Source organism: Neofelis nebulosa, chromosome 1 (genome assembly GCF_028018385.1).
Source record: "Neofelis nebulosa isolate mNeoNeb1 chromosome 1, mNeoNeb1.pri, whole genome shotgun sequence".
NCBI classification, from domain to species: Eukaryota; Metazoa; Chordata; class Mammalia; order Carnivora; family Felidae; genus Neofelis; species Neofelis nebulosa.
Genome location: NC_080782.1, coordinates 7521830 through 7543684, shown reverse-complemented (window position 1 = coordinate 7543684; position 21855 = coordinate 7521830). Strand labels below are relative to the sequence as shown.

The 21855-nt window shown below is 45.9% G+C and overlaps 1 protein-coding gene, 1 long non-coding RNA gene and 1 other non-coding gene across 10 annotated transcripts in view; 1 reads left to right on the top strand and 2 right to left on the bottom strand.

Moving 5' to 3' along the window:
- Positions 1 to 14326: 14326 nt before the first annotated feature.
- LOC131503794 (uncharacterized) lies at positions 14327 to 19250 on the bottom strand. The gene is made up of 2 exons (XR_009257613.1): positions 18847 to 19250; positions 14327 to 16264 (listed from the first exon to the last, which is right to left on the bottom strand). It is a non-coding gene; the product is annotated as an uncharacterized LOC131503794 (long non-coding RNA).
- On the bottom strand, positions 16365 to 16435 carry LOC131490020 (small nucleolar RNA SNORD123). The gene has a single exon (XR_009250907.1). It is a non-coding gene; the product is annotated as a small nucleolar RNA SNORD123 (small nucleolar RNA).
- A 113-nt stretch (positions 19251 to 19363) lies between the features above and the next one.
- Positions 19364 to 21855, top strand: part of SEMA5A (semaphorin 5A) — a 478983-nt gene continuing 476491 nt past the window's right edge. For 4 of the 8 annotated variants that reach the window (XM_058715471.1, XM_058715413.1, XM_058715424.1 and 1 more), the window contains exon 1: positions 19364 to 19799. The gene's annotated coding sequence lies outside the window, so the exon portion shown is untranslated. Of the gene's footprint in view, positions 19800 to 19887; positions 20067 to 21855 lie in introns of those variants that run through there. The other 4 variants (XM_058715432.1, XM_058715460.1, XM_058715450.1 and 1 more) reach the window with 2 other exon arrangements.

The following is a 21855-nucleotide window of genomic DNA, read 5'->3' as shown; positions in this document are numbered from 1 at the left end:
TCTCTAGGGTAGGAAGAGAGTAGTGCCAATTCTGTAAACTCTGTGGATGCCCATCCTTAGGATGCAAGAATTGGCTGAGGTTCAGAGATGGGGGGAGAAACGGGTGGGGGTGGGGTGGTGTGTACAACCAGTGTCTCTACCTAGGGGCAGCTGGGATCCAGTTACAATAACCAAATGTCCCGGTGGGATCCAGTTAAAATAACCAAATGTCCCCGGTTATACAAGCACACTAAGCCTTTGCCCGTGACAAATGTTGCAAATATTTTCTTGTTGCAAATATTTTCTTTTTCGTCAGTTGCTTCCATTACAGTTTATTCGGTGACACTATGTAACTTAGTTTGCTTCTACATGATTGAAATAAGGACATGACTTCTCCCTATGGAAACATGCTCTAGTAGGTAGTCTAAAGCTCCCCCCCACCCCCCCCCGCCTGCCATAGAATACTGAAAACTCTGGATACAAATAAAGTTCTCTAAACTGCACAGCTGAGCTCTCAAGAAAGTAAGGAAACTCCCAAGCACTAAAAATAAAGGCAGTAGAAACTCTGTTGGTTTAACTGTGTGAATTGGGGAAGGGAACAGTGGGGCGTGCCTATCTTGGGAACCAATGATCAAGGGTTCAGATTTCGACGTCACAGAAAATAAGGAAAAAAACAGAAAAAAAAAGAGGTTAGAGTGGGAGAGAGAGCGAAAGCATAAAAGACTCTTAAAAACTGAGAACAAACTGAGGGTTGATGGGGGGTGGGAGGGAGGGGAGGGTAGGTGATGGGCATTGAAGAGGGCATCTTTTGGGATGAGCGCTGGGTGTTGTATGGAAACTAATTTGAGAATAAATTTCATATAATAAAAACAAAATAAATAAAAAAGTAAATAAGGCCTGGAGACATGCAAGGCGATGTGATAAAATTGTTCCTCCCACCTCCACACTGAAAACCAGCCCTATGGATTGTCTACATTCTCCTTGAAAGAGTATGTAAAACATCCACTCCCTAGCAAAGAGATAATAAAGCTGTCTCCTCCTGGGTTCATGGTGAGATGAACTCTCCCCTTGCTTAAAAATTACAACCATGAGATTTTTTTTTCATGCAGATTTTGCCTGAAGTTTGGGATCCCCAAAGGAAGAACTTAACAACAACAAAGGAGTCCCCGTCTGGTTTCAATCCTAGGATGTCCAACACCCTTTCCAAGGGACACATTTGAGGCACTCGGGATTTTCACAGATAAAACCCCACTGAGCACAAACTCACAATCTAAACTCAAGAATCACAAAAGGAACAATCTACCATGTGCATAAGCCAGCAAAAAACACAAACAGTAGCTTCAGACTACACTAGAATAATAGGGCACTGATAAGAAAATTAGCGTACTCCAGGGGACTGATGCCCCAGAGGAAAACAGAAAACAAGCTCACTGTTTTTATAAAAAAGATCATGTACATTCTAGCAATGAAAATTATATCCACCGAAAATAAAAATGAGTTCAACTGGATGTATCCAAAATATGAACTTTGAACAGTTACCTAAACATTTATTCATTCAGTATCATTTCAGATATGAGAGCCTGGTCTGATGGAAGCCAGCATGGATCCCCCCTGTTTGGGAATAAAGGGAAACTCAAATGACAATAAAGGATCAGGTCACCCTAAGGGTTTGGATAAGGAATTTCCCATAATGTTCTCGGTGGTAATACCAGCAATATTTTAGATAGGGGAGATTTAGCATAGTCACACTGCAATTACATCTATAAACTAATTATAGGTTATTTCCTGGATATTTACGCTTAACCTTAAACAGATTCTATCATGTGGCAGAGACTACTCAAACCCCACAATACCGACTTCCCCTCCTTCTATAGCAAAAAACCTCCGGAGTTTTGTCTGGGCACCAAGCCATACTGAAAAGTGAGTTTATTCTCGAGGTTAAATTCTGAATAATGGGATTGAACAGAAAGGATGGGTGAAATCTCCCAGCTGTGCCATAACAAACAAGGGCATATTGTCCCTCTTTCTCCCACATTACTGGTGGCTATAGTGGTAAGAAAGGTTGGACCATCAAGGCAAGACAATCGCCAAGGCATGGCAGAACGACAGGGAAGAAGGAGCCTGGGTGCCTGACAAGCCTTGTGGAGCAGTTCAGATCTTATGTGAGAAGGAGCTAAACTCCTTCTGGGCTCATGTCACCATCACTTGGGATGCTCTCTCCCACTCCGAAATCTATAGACCAGACTAGAGGTACAACGTTGGCTTTGTGAGGACCTAAAATGGATGTCATTGGCTTAGAGGAAACTTTTTTTTTTTTTTGAGAGACAGAGAGAGAGAGAGAGTGTGTGAGTTGGGGAGAGGGGCAGAGGGAGAGAGAGAGAGAGAAAGAGAGAGAGGGAGAATATTAAGCAGGCTCCAAGCTGAGCGTGGAGCCCAGCGCGGGGCTCTATCCTACGATCCTGGGATCATGACCCGAGCCTAAATCAAGAGTCTGGTGCTTAACCAACTGAGCCACCCAGGCAGCCCTAGAGGAAACATTTTGATGGTGGTGAAGACACAGATCTTAGTGACTGGGAAGCTGGTGATCCTGGTTCTGGGTGGACCAAACATTCAGGGGTGTGGTCATCTACAATATCTTGGGAGGCAGAACACATTCTATCACCAACGGGGAAAGGGTCAGAAAATTCAGAAGGTTGGTGCATTCAGGTTGCTACCTGACCTGTAAGAGGTGAATTAAAACGAAGTCAGCCAGACGGTAAACAAAAACGGAAGGAACATAGCTCTGCTAAGTCACCTTCCTTCAGGAGGAACAGACTCACTTCCATATCGTCAGCCGAGTGGAGGGAGTGTCCTCTTGGGACTTTGTAGGGTTGATAAATCCAAACTCTACCCCAGACTGAACCGGTGACAGGAGGCAGTGCATTGGGACCGCAAGGCGGGAGGCAGAGCAGGGTAATCAGAGATTGTTCTCAAGTTCCCCAGATAAGAATCTTCTGTCAGACAATGGGACATCAGAAGGAAATTTCCTTCCCATCAAGGCTATTGTTCCAGACGCTCTCGAGTTAGTCCCCATGAACTTGAAAGGGATTTTGGCAGAGCACAGAGGCAAAGAAATAAAAATGCTGAATTTTAAAGGTTTAAGTGGCAGTCTCCGCTAAGTTTTTGAGAAATTTTGTTGCCAGCGAAGCCACCAGGCAAGGCTGCATAAGTATGTGACTGGTGACCCACCGCCTCCTGCTGTGGAAAGTTGCGCACGTCCCAGCTGGACCACAGAGAGAGCAGCGGGGCGCTTTCAGCAGACAAAGCCAGGGGCCAGGGGAGACCATGGACAAGGATGCTTTTCCAGAGAGGTCTGCCAAAGGGTGACCAAGGAAGTGATGCCACTCGTGGGCAGAGGCTCTTCAGAAGGATTTATAAGCTAGTAAGACCCTGTCGCTGTTATTTGTCTTTCTTTGGGAGACTTTTCTTTTTTTTGTAAATATGAAATTTATTGTCCAATTGGTTTCCATACAACACCCAGTGCTCATCCCAACAGGTGCCCTCCTCAATGCCTCTCACCCACCCTCTCCTCCCTCCCACCCGCCCGTCCCCCCCCCCCTCCGTTCAACCCTCAGATTGTTCTCAGGTTTTAAGAGTCTCTTATGGTTTGGCTCCCTCCCTCTCTAACTTTTTTTTTCCTTCCCCTCCCCCACGATCTTCTGTTAAGTTTCTCAGGATCCACATAAGAGTGAAAACATATGGTATCTGTGCTTCTCTGGATGACATATTTCTCTTAGCATCACACTCTCCAGTTCCATCCACGTTGCTACAAAAGGCCAGATTTCATTCCTTCTCATTGCCAAGTAGTATTCCATTGTGTATATCAACCACAATTTCTTTATCCATTCATCAGTTGATGGACATTTAGGCATCAATATGGTGAACTCCTGGGGCGCCTGGGTGGCGCAGTCGGTTGGGCGTCCGACTTCAGCCAGGTCACGATCTCGCGGTCCGTGAGTTCGAGCCCCGCGTCAGGCTCTGGGCTGATGGCTCAGAGCCTGGAGCCTGTTTCCGATTCTGTGTCTCCCTCTCTCTCTGCCCCTCCCCCATTCATGCTATGTCTCTCTCTGTCCCAAAAATAAATAAAAAACGTTGAAAAAAAAAATTAAAAAAAAAAATATGGTGAACTCCTGGGAGCTGGGGACCACCAGGTTGCCTAAGGAGGGGTGAACCGGCCCCGCTCGGAAACGGAGCAGGTCAAAACTCCCGTGCTGATCAGTAGTGGGAGACGTTTTTTCCATTGAGGTCTGCTGCTCCTGCTCCGCCATTACATATTAGATGTGATGAATGGGCAGGAAACTTATCTTTTAGTTTATAGCTAACCTGAGGGGACCAACCCTGTGGGGGACCATGCCATGTAGGTGCCATAAAACTCACAATATGAGACTTAGGGATTGCCTGCTTTGGGTACTGGGTTCTTCACGTGAGAAGATGGGTAGGCACAGATATGTGGATGGCCAGAGTGGCCAACTATGGCAGAAAGCAGTAACCACTGTTTCTTCTGTAGTATGTAATGCTATAAACTATGTTTCGCTGGGCATGTGGCTACCCAGAACCTAAGTCTGACCCCTTAACTAAGTTCCAATCAGGGAAACGCGGGTGCAGCTTCCCGGGCATGGGCACAAGGGAAAGATTGTGCACCCCCTTTCTCCTTTCTCCTCTCCCTTCCCTCCTGGCTAGAATTTCTAGGGTGGTAGTTAACCATGCTAACCCACGAACACATGGGAAGCCCTCTAAGAATTGCAGAGCTATGGAGAGAAGGAACCAGGCCCCTGACGTATGTGTGAGGTATTGTAATCATGACAGCTCTCTGGCTTTTCCCTACACCTGGAAACCTCCGGGGTTTTGCTGCCTGTTATTTTGGGTCTCTGTCATATGCGGCCCAATCAGATCCTCATTACTACTACACGTAGTGGGGGTAAGTCATTCTTGACTAATGCCATCAGGGATTTTGTTTGATGTTCTGTTAACACATCAAAGTAAATTCTGAAATATCTCAAAGCGGCGCACTAAATTAAAATGTATAGCCAAATAACCATCGCAGATGTGCACACGTTCTCTCGCTCTTTCTCCCATACATGTACACTGGAAGGTAAAGCAGCAGAGGAAAAGTGAGAGCCCCTTTCTTGTAAAGGAGTCAATGGGGAGAGTGGAGCCCAGGAGCCGGAGGACTGGCTTGGGTGCCGGGAGGTGGCATCACACGTAGTTCTGTCCCTTGCTGGCTCTGTGAGTCTGGGAAGGACATGCCATCCCTCCGCCTCACTGTCTTCCTGTGTGTGATGAGGTTTAAGATCAATGATCTTGAAAATCCCTTCTGGCTCTCAAATCTTATCTTGACATTAACAAAGTAATATTAATTTTGCAGGTTCACGATCTGCAATTATACATTCTCGTCTTCAACTCCATCTGCTTGCCGACCTCGGGAGTGTGAGCCATTAAACTCGGAATAAAAATGCTTAGAAGTTAAGTTTGCCTGTTCGTTATGAAATAAAATTAAAGTGCCGAGAGTGTTTTGTCAGTTGAAATGAACATTTGGACGCAGGAAAGCCCTGATGCATGCCTACTGCAGACAGCAAGTGGCCTTTACATTTGGCTACTGTGGTCGGGTTCTCTCAGAATTGGGGGTGTGGTGGGGAGAAAAGTCATGCTCTGAAACTAAATGAGGTTGTCTTCTTCCCAATTCAAATCGTTCGGAGGACATTTTAATTTCCCAGCCGGTTTTCTAAATCAAGGGAACCACGGGGCCCTGATGCCTCTATGGTTCCACCAAAGCATTGAGATTCGTACGTGCCTTGGTCCTCGCCCGACACCTGGCTATTTACCCCGAGGGGGAAATCAGTCCGGGCGGGCAGTCCTCTGCTCTAGCTATTTCTGGACATGTCCAGTCAGGCTGATCCCAATCTTTCCACCGTAAGATCATTTATTGCCTAGGTTGGTACTGCCTTTTGTGAAACCTATAGCCTGAATCTCCTTTCGTCCCCGATCTCGAAGGAACAATCTCTTGACAGGCAAGAGTTTCTTCTGATGGAGACTCATAACTCAACGCAGGCTACATTTAATATGACTGGGACAAAACTCAGGACCATCTTCAAAATGTAGATTTTCCTTAAGTGTGTGAACTGGAAAAAATGAGCTACTGTTCAATACAAACGATTTTTCCCCACGGGTTAATGTTATTCTCTGAGTCAGAGCAATATACCCAAATCCTTAGTATTTTTATCACATTTGTAAAATTGTTGGAACTAATCTAACCCAGCAATACAGTCATTCATTTTATTTTCATTCTCCAAGCAAACATGTTTGAACACCTAAGCCACTATGCCGGGCACTGTGAATGACAAGACAGGATTCTTCAGAATCCCCGTCTGAAAGAGCTGATGTTCCAGAAAACAAAAATTCCTGAATAAAGACTGCAAGGAGAAGGACAGGATAGGGACTTAGTCATAGGAATGGCAAGATGTTCTATTAATTCTGATTTGCTTTCAAGAGGTGACGTGCAGGCTACGTGTATTAATATTCCTCTGGGCAGTGGTTCTCAATGCGTGGTCCCCAACCCTGCATACCAGAATCACCTGGAGACAGACTGAAGATGGAGAGCCTTGGGCCTCACTCAAGACCTACTGAATCAGAAAACTCAAGAGGGTGTTGGGCACCAGCTTGGTTCTAATGAGCCCTTCTGATGATTCTGAGGCAACCTCAAGTTTACCACCATCGGTCTCGAGCAGGTCTCAATGACCAACCCAGGGCGGGAGGCGATGTCCCCACCCCCCCACCCCCGCTTCTGTAAATGAAGTGTTATCGAAACCCAACTGGTCTATGTATTCGAATTGCAACAGAGATCGCATATTTATACAGAGCCTAAATATTTCCTACCTGGCCTTCATAGGCAAAGTTTGCAATTCCTGGCCTAGTAGTGCAGGTGGTGAGGATCCAGCCTCCAATACCCCCAGCAGAGCTGTCTGAATCCCACCTACGCCTTCTAGCAGGACATAAATGGCACGTTGGAGTCCACTTCACTGAGGACTGCCTGAGCCTCAGATGTCTGTGACTTCACCGATGCAGTCATCACATTTGGATGAATCATGTCCTGTGCACTGCACAAGGAGCTAGGCAATGAAACAGAAGACAATCCAGCCTACTCCATGTACCATGATTGAACTTGGTGGAAGTTGGAAGGTGCGGCACAATTTTTTAGGAACAAGGTAAAACCGCACGCCATTTCCTCACCTGCCCAAGATCCTGACATGTTTTCCTGGGGCGAGTTGGAATGACATCATCTCCTGGGGGCAGGGAAAGGTGAAATAAATATTGTAGCTCTCCTACTGGCATAATTAAATAATCATGTCTGTGCTGGTTGAGCTCGTTGAAGTAAGGATAGAAGGGAAGTAAACAGTGGTCAAAATGGTCTTTCTTGGTGCTACTCAGTGGGAAATTTCTCCCAGTTGCTATCCCTTTGATTATGCACAAAGCTGGAAAATCTGATCTTAGCAGAAGAGAAGAGGTGTGTGTGTGTGTGTGTGTGTGTGTGTGAGTGAGAGAGAGAAAGGGAGAGACCGACAGACAAAAGAGAGATCCCCATAAGATTGGCCATCTCTAGAGTAATAAACTTGGCAACATTTTACAGAAGATATTACAGATAAGCAAAACATTTTATAGAAATCTATTGGTGAAAGTTGATATTTTAGCGAATCTTTAAGCAAGACAAGCAAATATTAAGAATGTTCTGTGAAAGCATAAGATTCGGAACAGGAAAACGTATCTCTTAATAGAGCTTAATATGGAATGAGTTGCTATATAGAGTACTTGGAACAAGAGCCATAGCATAGACACGGATAGGAAAACACAACTGGGCCCTTAAGTCTTTGTTCTCTTGGACCATTTCTTTCTCAGGAATATCAGAACATTTCTGCTTTAAAGACAGGTGAGCTTTTGTGCTGACAATAACCTGAGGTTAATGCTTGTTAAGTACCTGTGTATCAGACTCATCTCGGGAGCTTTTTCAAAATCATAGGTTTGCACACATCCCCTAGAGACTGATCACTAGGTGCAGGGTCAGCCTAGGCTTGTGTATGTGAGAAAACTCCCCAAATATTCCTGATTAGTCACATCAGTTAAGGGTCGTGATGACCAGCTCTGTCCAGAGAAGGTACTGGAAGATTAACATCAAATTCCATTGTATAGTTATTCAAGTTTACTGTGTCGAAACTTGCATAAGGAGATTGGTACAGGAAAGAGAATACAGAATTTGGAGTCAGACACTTCTGGGTTCCTCTGATTATTAGCTTGCAAGCTGCTTCCTAGAGGCACGTTCTCTCTGAACCGCATTTTCAAACTGAAATGAACACAGCAGTGCCCCCTTTTCCCCACGGTTGTCTCCCGAACTTCCTGTGTCACTCTACCTCATTCACTAAAGATTCCTCTTAGTGACTTTGATCTCTATATTCATCACACATCCAAGAGGCTGGCTTTCTTCCATGACCCACCTGCCCTCCTACAATAACCTGCAACAGCCATAAACTTCTCCAGCTCTGGTCCCATTGTCATGGACAAATCTTGGACCACTGCACTTCCTTAACCTACCCTCCCCCCATAACAACTTCTGGGGATCCTTCTCCAGGCTCCCAGTGCAATGATTCCTTGACCTCATCTTATTCTCCAGTCCACTGACACCATCTCTATTTTTGTCCCCATGTCCTTTTACTTAGCTTACACTGTATGACTACCCTTAAAGTCACTTCTTTGCGAACATCCTCAGCCTTCCTGCTTCTCTCTTTTTCCGTTGCCTGGGGAAACCATCTCCTGGTGGGACCCAATCTTTGGCTTTCTCTGCACCAGCGCCTGAGCTGCTGAACTTTGCTGGAGAAAATCCCAGCATGTGGATGGAGCTCATTTGAGGATGATGACCACAGGACTCAGCTGGTCATTCAATGTAGCATGGAGATTCCAATAAGTTTGTTTTCTCGATTTCCGAGATGTTAGCTTCATAACTCCCCTTCTCTTCTCTTCTCAACACTGATGCCCTCTCCCTACTCCTCATGTGAATCTGACCTTATACATCGTTCGGAAAACAAAAGTTCTTAGAGGGACAGGCATTCCTCTGCACGAACAAAACTTCCATCTCTGCGTGGTCCTCTTTCCCAGGACAATGCTGAGACAACCCCTATTCTCTCCAAACACAAATTCTACTGCCTCTTATCTTTCCGAGGCCTTTGTTCCTACAATCACCTTCTTTCTCTAGTACACCGTCAATTTCTTTGTCCATGAAGGTATTTCAGTCAATGTATAAATATGCTTGAAATGACCCACTTTTAAAAATAGCCTTGTGTGCTCATGTCCCTCCAGCTGCTACCAGTTTCTTTGTTCTTCTTCAGGACAAAACTTCTCTAATGAGCTTTCTTTTGCCTACTGTCTCTACTTCCTTACTTCCCATTAAACTTTTTTATTGAATTATGAAATCTTATGAGCATACGGGAAAGGATAATAATCTAATGAACACCCACCGAACCGACTCTATCCAACCTTAACATTGTTCAATATTTGCTTCATACCTTATTTCTTTTTTCATGGAAAACAGAAGCACAGATAAAGTTGGCAACCCTTATCTTCCCATGATCTCCCTCCCATCTGCCCAGGAATAAACAACCTGAATTTAGTGTCCATCAGTTCTGTGTGCTATTTCACTGCTGTGTATGTATCCATACATTACATAGATATGATTTATTTTTGTTTTAATACTTTATACAAACTGGCAGTATACTACATATCCTCTGCAACTTTGCTAACTGGGCTATATGGAGTGTCCATTTTCAACGTTACAAGAGCGGCCAAAATGCCTTCCCAAGTGATCGTACCATTTTCTACCTCTATAGCTTCCCTGACCAGTATGTGATGACAGCTGGTATTGCCAGACTTTTTCACTGCTGTCAGTCTGATTGGTATGACATGGCACCACCTTCTTTTAATTACATTTCTAGCACGATTAGGGAGGTTTTATTCTATTCTTCTGTTTATTGGCCATCGAGGAAGCTTCCTGCTTCGTTTGCACAGTTTCCTCTCATTTCCTCCTTCTCCAGTGGATTGGTAGGACTTTGAAAACATAATCTGTCTGCCATCTTTTGTCATTTGTATGCACGGAAATTTCTGCCAGCTATGGCTTGAGCTTAAGTTGTATTTCATCACATGGAAGTTCTAAACTTTAATGTTGTTTGCTATATTGATTTTTTTTCATTTCTGCGTGGCTGTTCTTTGTATCTTATTTTGAGAACTGCTTCCCCACCCAGAGGTCATACAGATAGCTTCTTATACATTTTCCTAAATGTTTTAATGTTTTGTTTCTTGTGTTGGCTTTAATCTACTTTGAAATTATTTCTGTAAATGGCTTAAGGTGGGTATCTGATTCGGTGTTTTTACATCACGGTCCTCAACTGTCTTAGACTCATTTATTGAGTGGCACCTCTCCCCAGTGGGCCCCTTTGTAACATATCACAGATAGCATATAGGTGGGTCTGTTCATGGGCCCTCTGTTACATTGCTCACTTTGTCCCCATGCCAATATCTCAATGCCTCAATTTCTGTAGCTTTATGAACAATATTGATTACCTTCCTTGTTCATTTTCTGCATAAATTATTTTTTTAAGTTTATTTATTTTAAAATTTATTTTGAGAGAGAAAGAGAGGGAGAGAGAGAGAGAGGGAGAGAAGAGAGGGAGAGGGAGAGAGAGGGAGAGAGAGAGAACACATATGAGAGGGGAAGGGGCAGAGAGAGAGGGAGAGAGAGAATCCCAAGCAGACTCTGTGCTGCCAGTGCAAAGCCCGATGTGGGGCTCGAACTCACGAACCATGAGATCATGACCCGAGCTGATATCAAGAGTTGGACACTTAACCGATTGAGCCACCCTGACACCCCTGCAGAAATTCTTTAACCACTCTTAGACATTTGCCTTTGCTCTGCTTACCACTGTTAGGGTCTACTTAAGTTCCATGTAGCCAGTTGAAATTTTGATTGGATCTCCATTGTATTTATGGATGAATTTGGGGAGCGTGGATATTTCTGAATGAATAGCTCATATTCAAGACATTATAAATACTGAATCACTCCACACAGATATGGGATAGCATCAATTTATTTTGATACTTTTGAAGATCTTATTTTTTTCTTTAAGATATTTAAACTTAGTTTTACAGGTTTTCACAGAGGTCCAACATACCTCTTGCCAAAATTACTTAGGTAACATACCGATTTTTTTTTTTTGTTAATGTTAATTTTTCTATATTATATTTTCTTATCTTGGCTTCTGGTTTATGGGAGCCAAATGGATTTATATATTGAGATTTTTTTGTAGCAAATTTGCAGACTTTCTCTCTATTCTAATTACTTATCTGTAGATGTTCTTAAGTGGCTTCGCTGGAGACAATTCTATTGTTTGCGATTAAGTTTGTTTCTTCCTTTACAATCATGGTTTCAGTGTCACATGGAAGGATAGAAATGTGCTTGCTTGTCTTGGATTTCTTTTCAACTGAACGTCTCCAACTTCTCATGATTAAATGTCAAGTTTTTTTGTGGATTCTGTTTTTGAAAGATAGTCTATCAAATTGGGCAACTTCCTTCGCATTACTAATCCAAAAGCCAAGAAGTATTTCTTAAATGACAAATGTACATTGAATTTCATAGAAGTACGTTAAGTAGCTATTGAAATGATCATATGGTTTTTCTTCTTAATTCTGAAGAGGTGATTTATATTGATATATTTTCTAATGATAAAACATCCTTGAATTGGGGGGAGTTTGGCCTATCATTTTTCCATACACTGAAATAACTTTTATAAAATAGGGATTAATTGTGCCTTGAATATTTGTAGAATCTTCCTAGAAAATCATCCATCTTGTTTATTTTACTTGCTGTTTGCTTACTGACTCAGTTTCTTTACTGGTGATAAATGTATTTGGATTTTCACTTTTTTAGTTTCCTAAAGCTAAATTTCTAGTGAATTATATACCTTGCCAGATGTTTGCTTATTTTATTGGTATTTTATTATTTTTTAAACAGCTTAGTTTTACTGTCTTGTAACTTTGTAGTTTATCTTATTAATATGTGATATTAATAACTATGTTCGTTCGCTTGCTTTGTTCCTAATGAGTTGGGCATTTGTCTTGTTAATTTCAGCACTTCTTTCCTAATACAAGTGCTCAAGGCTAAATTTCTCTGTAAATACTACTTTAGCTACATTATGTAAGTTTTAAATGTTCCATTTTCATACAACATACGAATTTTCCTGACTTCCATTACCATTTCTTTGTCACACATGCTACTGGCAATGTGGCTTACAACTGACAAATGTAAGTTTTCTCAATTATTTTTAAATTATTAATTTGTAACCTAATCGCATGATGCAGATTATTCAAAATTCACCGAGGCTTGCTTTGTGGCCCCAGACTTGCTTAAGTTTTGTAAATCTTGCCTGAGTATTTAGTACTTCTATTAGAATAATTTTGCTAATTGCTTTTCTTAGGGTATCTAAATTCATACTATTTTTCCCCTTGGATTTATCAATTAGTGGCAGGATTGTGCTTCATCATATACATACATATATATACATACATATATATGTATATATATGTATGTATATGTGTTCTATTGTTTTTTCGTTTTGTTTTTGTTAAAGTTTATTTATTCTGAGAGAGTCAGACACAGGGGGAGAGAGAAAGGGCGAGAATCCCAAGCAGGCTCTGCACTGTCAGCACAGACCTTATGTGGGCTTGATCTCATAAACCTGGGAGATCATGACATGAGCTGAAATAGAGTCAGGTGCTTAACTGACTGAGCTACCCAGGTATCCCTACTTTTTATATTTTGAAGCCATTTTGTTAGTTGCATACATATTTGTATTTCCTAATGAGCTGAATTTTTTTCAATGGTGAATATTTTTACTGAAAAAGAATTTTGTTTTAGAATCCAGTTTTCTGATATTGGGATTTGTAAACTAGTTTTATTGTGACTGATATTTGCCTGATGTATTTTTTCCCATCGTATTTCTCTGCATTCTGCTATAATGCAATGTTATGAGGTTACCAATTTCTACTAGTTCTTTCCACTCTGCAATTTTTTTTCCATTTCTGTCTTCCTTCTCTTTCCAGCCTTTTACTGGATTGATCAAATTCCCTTATTTCATCTTTTTTCCTCTCTACTGTTTAATAAGATTGTACCCATTGCTGTTCTTCTGCAATTACTATTACTCTCCCTGGCATTTTAACAAGTGTGTTTGAGTTAAATTCTAAAGTTAATATTTCCACTCTTCCCTGGATCTCACTCTCTTCCCCTGAATGACCCCGTTTCTCGTTAAGTCACTAATCATCCTTTAAATGTCAGCTCAAATGCCATTTTGTTGATGATGCTTGTCCTGAAAGGACAGGGATCTTCTCGGTTTCTCTCTATTCTGTTCCTAATGTGCAGCCATATGCTGGGCACATGCTATGCAACAATCCTGGTTGAAAGAGGGAAAGCAAAGAATGAGGGAGGGGAGGAGGGAGGACAGCAGGGACCTCATAAATCCAGAACAGAAACAATGCTGGATAGACAAAAGGGAAAGTTATTTCTTTCTCATGTTATGGTTTGGAGCTAGGCTGTTCTAGGCTGACATGGGGGTTCCATAGGGTCACCAGGCATTTAGGCTCTATATTTTAGTTCTACTATCTTTGTCTCATGGTTTGTATCATCAAGGTTACCTTACAGTCCAGGATGGTGGCTGGAACTTCAGCTACCACAATCAAGTTCCAGGCAGAAATCCCCATGGAGAGGGAAAGGCACGAAAAATCATGGTGTTCATCGTTGGCCCCTTTTATGAAGCCGTACTTGGAGCTGCACCCACTTACATCTTATTTGTCACAGCTAAGTTCCATGGTCTCACCTAGCTTCAGGAATTCCTTTTTTAAGCTGGGAAGATTGCAATTCAAATAAAATCAAGGAAGTCTGTGTTATTAAGGACCATTTGGGTTGCTGTTTGAAGATGGTCACTGAGGTGTGTGCTATAGACTGAGAGCCGCAGGGAGACCAGTATGAGGTAGTGGGATTCGGGGTGAGAGAAGTTGACATTCCGAATTAAGGCGATAGCAATAGGAATGAAGGGAAGGGTCTGTAATGAGACTTGACAGATGGGCAACAGGACCCTTGACAGCTCGTCTTCCCACTGATTTGCTGCAGGATTCAGGAGACGCTTTGCCCATTGGTTTAATTTCACTTAGTAGATACTCTTTTCATTGAACTCAAGGTCATTATGAGTTAATCTCCTCGTTGAATGATGGATAAAGAGGCAGACCAATTTGTATTTTATTCCTAAATCTATGTAGGACTAACATTATTTTTGAAAATATATTTCCAAAGGGACTTAGTTCCCCCCAAAGCTCTATTTCCAAAGACAGAGGAATAAAAAGAACATGGATTCCAGCATAGCAATTATTTGCTTGTAGACATGAGATACATACAACGCCCAATGTCAGAAAATACCACTTAGGAAACCATACGGATGCTTATTTCCATGCTATAAACCATCTGTATTTCCTCTAGGTATTCCAAAAATCTTTAAAAAAAAAATTTTTTTTTAACGTTTATTTAGTTTTGAGACAGAGAGAGACACAGCATGAACGGGGGAGGGGCAGAGAGAGAGGGAGACATAGAATCGGAAACAAGCTCCAGGCTCTGGAGCCATCAGCCCGGAGCCCGACGCGGGGCTCGAACTCGCGGACCGCGAGATCTTGACCTGAGCTGAAGTCGGACGCTTAACCGACTGAGCCACCCAGGCTCCCCCCCAAAAATCTTTTAAACCTAGCTTTTTCCTTCTCCCCATACTATACTTATTAAAAAAAAAATGACTTCAGGTGTTTTGAGCATGGATATTTTTTACTTTTTTTCTTTTTTTTTTTTTTTTTTGTACGGAAATTGGGTTGGTAGAAATTCAACCATAAAGAAAAGGCAAAAATACTTCCAGATCTCTAATCTACTTTGGTCCTCTGGATACACAGAAGTAAAAGCAAAAGTTTTACTAAAGTAATATGCAGTGTCTTTTGTTACCAGGCCCTTCCTGGAAGCAAGATGAATTACTAAACTTTTCTGAGTGAAAACTAAGTGAGCACTTCTCGTTGAACGTAGGCTCGGGCTGTTGTATCCTTCAGTTTTTGCAGTGGCTCTTAGCAGGTGGGCTTTAAGTAGGCTGCCTCCCTGAATGTAGCCATGAGGTGTTTTTCACCTGTGGAATTAATTCCAGGGCGTTCCCAGAGAAGAACTCAGCTGGGTCGTGTGAAGGTCAAGCTGTGCTGGGTCAACCTCCACCATCCAGGTGCCAGGGGCAAAGCATGTTTCTCTGCCCAGACAAGGGAAGCTCGAGGCAGGCTCTGGATGGACTTGGGTGGAAACTTAGAGAAATGGAGAGGATGAGTGTCCAGGGCGCAGACTGGCAGAGGGCTGAGAGCAGGTGCCCACAGAGAGGATCCAGTCCTTCTATGTAAGGTCCAGGCACCTGCCCCTTGTACGGTGCCCACGTATGCTCCTTCTCACATGTGCCAGACATATTTTCTTTCTATTGCGTCCTGGTTTCCGGGCTGCTGTTTTTGAATAAAACTGGTCTGCTTACAGGGGAGCGGGCTGCTACATAAAGGGCGGTGGTGAGCCTTTCTTGGGTAAAAGAACCCTAAAGAGTTTCTGGTAAAGCTCCAGGGACTTGAGTAGGGGCTGAGGGCACCCTAAGCTCTGCCGACCCGGAGATGCCTCACCTCTCAAAACTTAAGTCTGCATCACCTGTAGCCATAATCACGGGTCTTTACATACATGAACAACAAAGAGCACTAGGCAATCCTAGCGTGCCATAAAATGGCCTATCTTTTCACCAAAATGTGGCCATCTGCAAACAAAGAAACACTGATGGGGTTGATCAGATGATCCAGCAGTTCAATGAATCCTTAAAAACCATGCATCTAAAAGAAAGAAGACCGGGGTGCAAGAACACTGTGGTTGAGGATTGTGATATGTTGTCCCTGGCTCCTCTGTAGGAAAAGCCAGTGACGATGCAGACGCCTGGAGACCACGATTTCTGGACGGAGGTTTTTCATGACACTCATACTATCTCATCGCGGCGTAAAGATCACAAATATCCAGGTTTCCCTTTGAGGGCATTCCTGACCTACGGCCACATCTTCACCTCTTCTGGGTGGCGATCTGGGCTCCGCTCCACACAGAGGAGGCAGGGCAGCGACGTGGCTGGAATTCAGTCGGAAGGGAGAGACACAAAGAGGAGACAACACTGGTTACTTATTTCAGAGACGTTAAGAGATCCCCCACATCTCCACACAGAAATTAAGGTGAATCAGGAAATGGATGGCGTTTTTCAAGTCACATGAAATCAGCGCCCCACGGTTCATCATTTTCACCAAGTGTTGGGCTAGGTTTCTCATCTACATTTTTTTTTTTTTTTTTTTTGCATTATGTGCATGGCTCATCAAAATCAGTCCAAGGAGAGCTCTCATTTTATCCTGAAAAGAAGAGAACTAAACAGTTTTGTTTTGAAATTATCACCTCTAGCTTTATGGTGCGATGAGAAGCAGCTTCATGTAGGTAGTTCTTCAATGAGGAATGACTTCTCAAAGAAAGAAAAAAAAAACCTCAGAAATTTCATTTGGAAAAAGGAAACATCTGTGGATTCTTTAAAATAATTTTCTTTGTGAAGAGCCTACTTCTGGAGCGCCTGGGTGGCTCAGTCGGTTGAGCGTCCGGCTCTTGGTTTCTGCCCTGGTCATGATCTCACCGTTCATGAGTTTGGAGTTCATGAGTGTGGAGCCTGCTTGGAATTCTTCCTCTCTCCCTCTCTCTCTTTCCCTCCTCTGCTCTGTCTCAAAATAAACTTAAAAAAAAAAAAAAAAAAAAGAGCCTACCTCTGTGCTGGGCCCCCGGCGAGGGTCTCACTTTCATTGCCTCCTATCTCCTTCATGCCAACAGAGGACACACTTACCAGCACGTTGGTTTAAGCTCCAGATGAAAAGACTAGCTCAGAGAAGTAAAGGGGCTTTCCCCAGGTAACAAGGTGAAATCACCAGCAGTGTGGGTCCATTTCACTTTAAACTAAGGATGCACTATCTCATTCTTATTATTAATTTGCTTGCAATTCATTATCATGAAATATACATATTCTAACTGCTTCCTTATAGCCCGTACATTGCATATAAAATCCACTCCCGCCCCACATATACATAAAGTTACATATTAAACATGATGCTATGATCCCTCCTGGGGTATGGTGTAGAAAGCTATTTTCTTCCCAGTGCTTAACTCTCTATATGCCAAGCATTTTTTTTTAAAGTGTGCATGCCTTTAACTGTAATGATGTCGAGGCGCACTGACAAGGATTAGCTAAACACATGGGTCCTCATTTCTGCCTCCCTTTTTCCTGATGGCTGGGGGCTCTACAGGTCCCTTCACTCACTCAAAGGCTGCAAGGTCAGGCGTAAGGTAGTGTCGTCCCTCCGTTTCCGCCAACTCCCCAGGAGCAGAACAGCCAGGCTAGACCTTGCCCAGCCTCCTCCCAGGGAGGGCTCCAAGGCCCTTGTGCCACGTAGGCAGAAGAATCAATGGGAATGTTAGGAAGGAGCAAGTGTCCTGCGTGCCAAGCCCAGAAGGAAGTGTTAAGCTTTCCATTAAGTCTCCAGGAGCCAGGCAGCTGCCCTGCACCAGGCGGAGTGCCCCCAGCACAACTCAGGAAACAATCCTTCTTCAAAGAGGCCCTCCAACACTGACATTTCCTCTGGATGTCTTACAGGAAATCCGAGTGAGCCCTTGAGTACCCACAGTGAGAGAGAGAAACTGGAGATTTGGGGCTGGGTTGAGCTTCCACGGAAACCTTCAGAATTGCTTTTATGAAAAGCAATTCAGAATTATCTTTTATATAAAAAAATATTTCTAGACTATAAAGACAAATCAATGTCACTTTGTATTTATTTCTATTGTCCTCCTCTTGGATCTGCGTGGCTACTGCGTGAGCCACGACGCCTCACAGCCAGGGATGTGTTCTTTGTTTTAGAGATGAGCTCACGGGCACAGTTAGGGCACACCGGGCCCTTCCGCCTCAGACAAATCCCAAGAACCAGACCCTGTAGCGGTTGTGTGAATGTGGGCCATAGGGGCATCCTATGTCACTGTAGAGGGGACAGCGGTGGGAGCATTCATGCACTTCCTTATGCAAGGGAAACTTCAAAGCCACCTTCTGAGGCATCTGAGGCCGAGATCTGGATAAACAGGGCCCAGAGATACCGTTCCCCACCCCCATCCAGAGGGAAGAGTGACCCCCGACCCCTCTGGGTTCCAAACGGAAGTTTTGCAACAAAGTATCAAATTCTAGGCGTTTTGAAAAGTACTATGCTTTCCAGTCATGAATCTTTTCACTTTTACACTTGCTCCACAAGGCCGAAAGATCCGACAAAAGTGCAACAAGTAACATTTGGTCCAGAATTGGACAAGTTGACTCTATCCATCCGAGGCTTTCTTTTCCGCGGGGCTCCCTGGGGACCCCCCTGACTTGCCTCCCTTGGTTGGTCGGATTTGTTCATTTCTCTAACTTCGTTCCACTGAAGTTCAGCCGAACTAGCCGGGAGGTGCACCCTAAAATAGCTCCTCCAAGAACCCGAAGCAACCCTCGGTCTTTTAGGAGTTTCCAGCTCAGAGCACACATGTGGATGTCACACAAAACGAACAAAATCACAAACTCGGAGTCCCGGAGGCCCAGGTGGCCCCTGCCCCCCCCCCCCCCCCCCCCCCATATGGCCAGATTCGGCCAGGGGACGCGCACGTACCTGGAGATGAGGCCGGCAGGGTGGGCGCGCCACGTCTCGGGTCTCGGCCCGCGAGGTCTCCCGCCCTTTATACCTCCTCCCCCCACCCCCCCCCCCTGCCTCCAGGAGCCACGTCTCAGAGGCCGGATGGGGGGGCGGGGGAGCCACGGAAGGTCTCTGCGAGGCGGGGGAAAGGGAGTCACCGAAAAGTCAACGCTCGGGCGCACTCGCACCAGGGAGGAAGGAGTGGGGCCGCTGGGGTGCAGGGGGCAAGCGGGCGAGGAGGGGGTCCCGTCCCGGGAAGGGCAGCGGCGGGGGCGGGGCCCGGGGAGGTCAGGCGCGGGGTGGGGCGCTCGGGTTTCACCCGCGCGGGGAGGGGAGGAGGAGGCGCGGCGGCGGGGGCGGGGCCGGGGCGGGGCGGGGGGCGGGGCGAGGCGGCCCCGAGCTCCCGCCCCGAGCTCCCCGCCTGCGCGCCCCGCGCCTCTCTACTCGCCGGGAAGGCGGCGCCGGCGGCGGCTGCTCTCGCTGAGCCCGCTCCCGCGCAGCGTCCTCCCGCCGCGGGTGGGCTCCGCAGCCCCCTGCCGGCCGCGGCCCTCGCCTGGCGGCGGCTCCCACCCTCCGCAGGCGCGGCCCGGCCCGTGTGGCCCTTCCCGCGGGGCTCCCTTCTCCGACCCGTGGCTGGCTGGCAGAGCTGGCTCCGGCACCCAACTTTGCCTTTCCCGGTCCGTCGCCCCCGCTGAGCACGAACCTGCTCACCCCCGGCCCGGCTGCGCGCCCCGGAACCGTGCGCCCGGCGCTCAAACCGACGCCCCCAGCCCGGAGCGCAGCGAGCGGCGGGTGGGTTTGGGCAAGTGGTAACGGGGCTGAGGCGGCCGCTGCCTCGACTTCCCTCGCCGGGCACCGAAGAGGACCCTCAGAGCTGCTCGGGGCCCCAGGCGCCGGGTGACTGGCAGGAGGAACGCGCCTCGCACCTGGTGAGCGACCCCCGCCCCGTCCCCGCGTGGCCGTGGCCGCAGCCCCGACCGTGCAGCGTTGCTGGCCGCGACCCGGGGGCGGCAGTGGTCGGCGGGTGGGTCGTGTGGATCTCAGGTGGGGTCGGTCTGGCAGGCGCTGGGCGGGGGAGAGCCGGTGGCCGCGCGCACGGGATTAGGACGACCATCCGTGAGGGGCACCCACACTTGGGCTAGTGCACGGGCTGGAAGTTTGTGTCCCTGTCTTTGCCGAGGTCGGAGCGCGTTGAGGTAAGGAGCGGAAGCGACGCGGCGGGCGATCTGGCGTTGGCGAGGCGGGACCCCTACCCACCACCTAGGGAAGGTGCGCAGTGGGGGGCTGAGCGCGCACCCGGCGCGCGTCCGGGCTCGCGTAGTCGGGGGCGATGCGCTGGGGTCCCGGGGGCTTGGGCTTCGCAGCCCCGCCGGCTGGGGCAGATTTTCCTGGTCGAGTTACGAGGGCTTTGCGGCGCGTGTGAGAGACCGGGAGGCCGTGGGACTTGGGCTCAACTCCGCCAAGCGCTTTGCTTAATGAGGGAGAATGAGGCTGGGGCTGCCGGGGCCCGGGAGTGCCGGATGGTTTGCAGCGCCAGGCGAGTCCCTTTCCACGGGCATTTCTTCGCGGCTCCACGGTTTCGCATCCCCTGGCTCAGGATTTCGGAGCCGGAGGTACATCTGGGCCCCGGAGGGAACTGGTCCTCCAGAGATGTGCAGGGGAACCGTCGCCAAGGAGTGGACTGGGCTCCCTCCCCGCGGCGCCCAGTGCCCGGCCTAGCGCGGTCAGATCCGGATTCCCGGGGCTTTGGCGGGAAGCGCGTCTACCTCCTCGCCCTTTTTCCTTGCTTTGTACCTGGATGCGGCGGCTCAGAGTTGGGATTTAACTTTCCTGCGCCTGCGGCGTCCCGGGGATTGCCGGCAGGGGGCGCTGAGAGCGAGCACTGGAAGAGGGAGACAGGATGCTGAGAGCAGGTACTCTGGGTGAGTGGGTGGGGGTCCTAGTCAACAAACAAGGGGACTAGGCAGATCTTGGGAGTGGAGGGTGGGGGGGAGCTGATCCTTCAACCAGAGGGAGCTGTCAGCCTTGCAAGAGAAGCGACAGGAAAGGTGGTTGCCAAACACAAGTCTAGAGAAAGGTTCCTTCCAGAGACAAACATATCCCTGCAAACTCTTCTGTCTATGCGTCTGTCTTCGTCCTTGGGATTATTTACTCAAAGAAAAATAAATAAATAAATAATAATAATAATAATAATAATAATGTGTTGTCAGTATGTTTAGTACTGACAAGGTTCTGTTCCTCTGGAGGATGTTAGTTAAAATGTCAGGAGTTATGCATGGTTGTGGCATCTTGCTTTCAAGAAAAGCAATCGTATGTCACAGTTAGCTTATCGAAGCTTATCGAGAAGAGCTCTGTCATAAAGGCCAAGTTTGGAAACAGCAGATATGTTTATTCATTCCACAGTTAGTCTTTCCTAAGTAGACACAGAAAGAAAGTAAAGACACAGTCTTTACTAGGCAAGACTTGTCACATGTAATTAGGATTAAGTTAATTGCTAATTGTGTCAGTTTTATAGTTGAAGAGGAGTTAATGTTTATCATGCACCCCTTTGAGTGACCAGTTCCCAGTTTCAGTTGAGGGAGATAATACCTGGAATCGTGTATCACCCAAATAACTTTTCTGGTCTCTGCCTGTGTTTGTATCAGAGGAAACAGGGAATTTTTTTTTTTTTATCCCAACCATTTTTCATTTTGTTTTTAAAGAAAAAGCAGTCTGAAATGTAATTGTTTGGGCCACTTGGAACACAGATTTCTTTTTCCTTGAGTTTCTTTCTTGTAAAAACCTTACCACAAAATAGAAGCTCATCCACGGTGTTGAAAGTTCACACTAATCATTTGTGCGCTCATGGAACCCAGGGGTGATGAACTGGTACCTGCTTTTACATGCTTTTAGTCTATGCATACTTTCCTTAATAGGGAGAAGATGGATGGTACTAATCATTTTGTGCCTTTTAGGAATTACACTAACTTATTTGGTTGTTTTAAT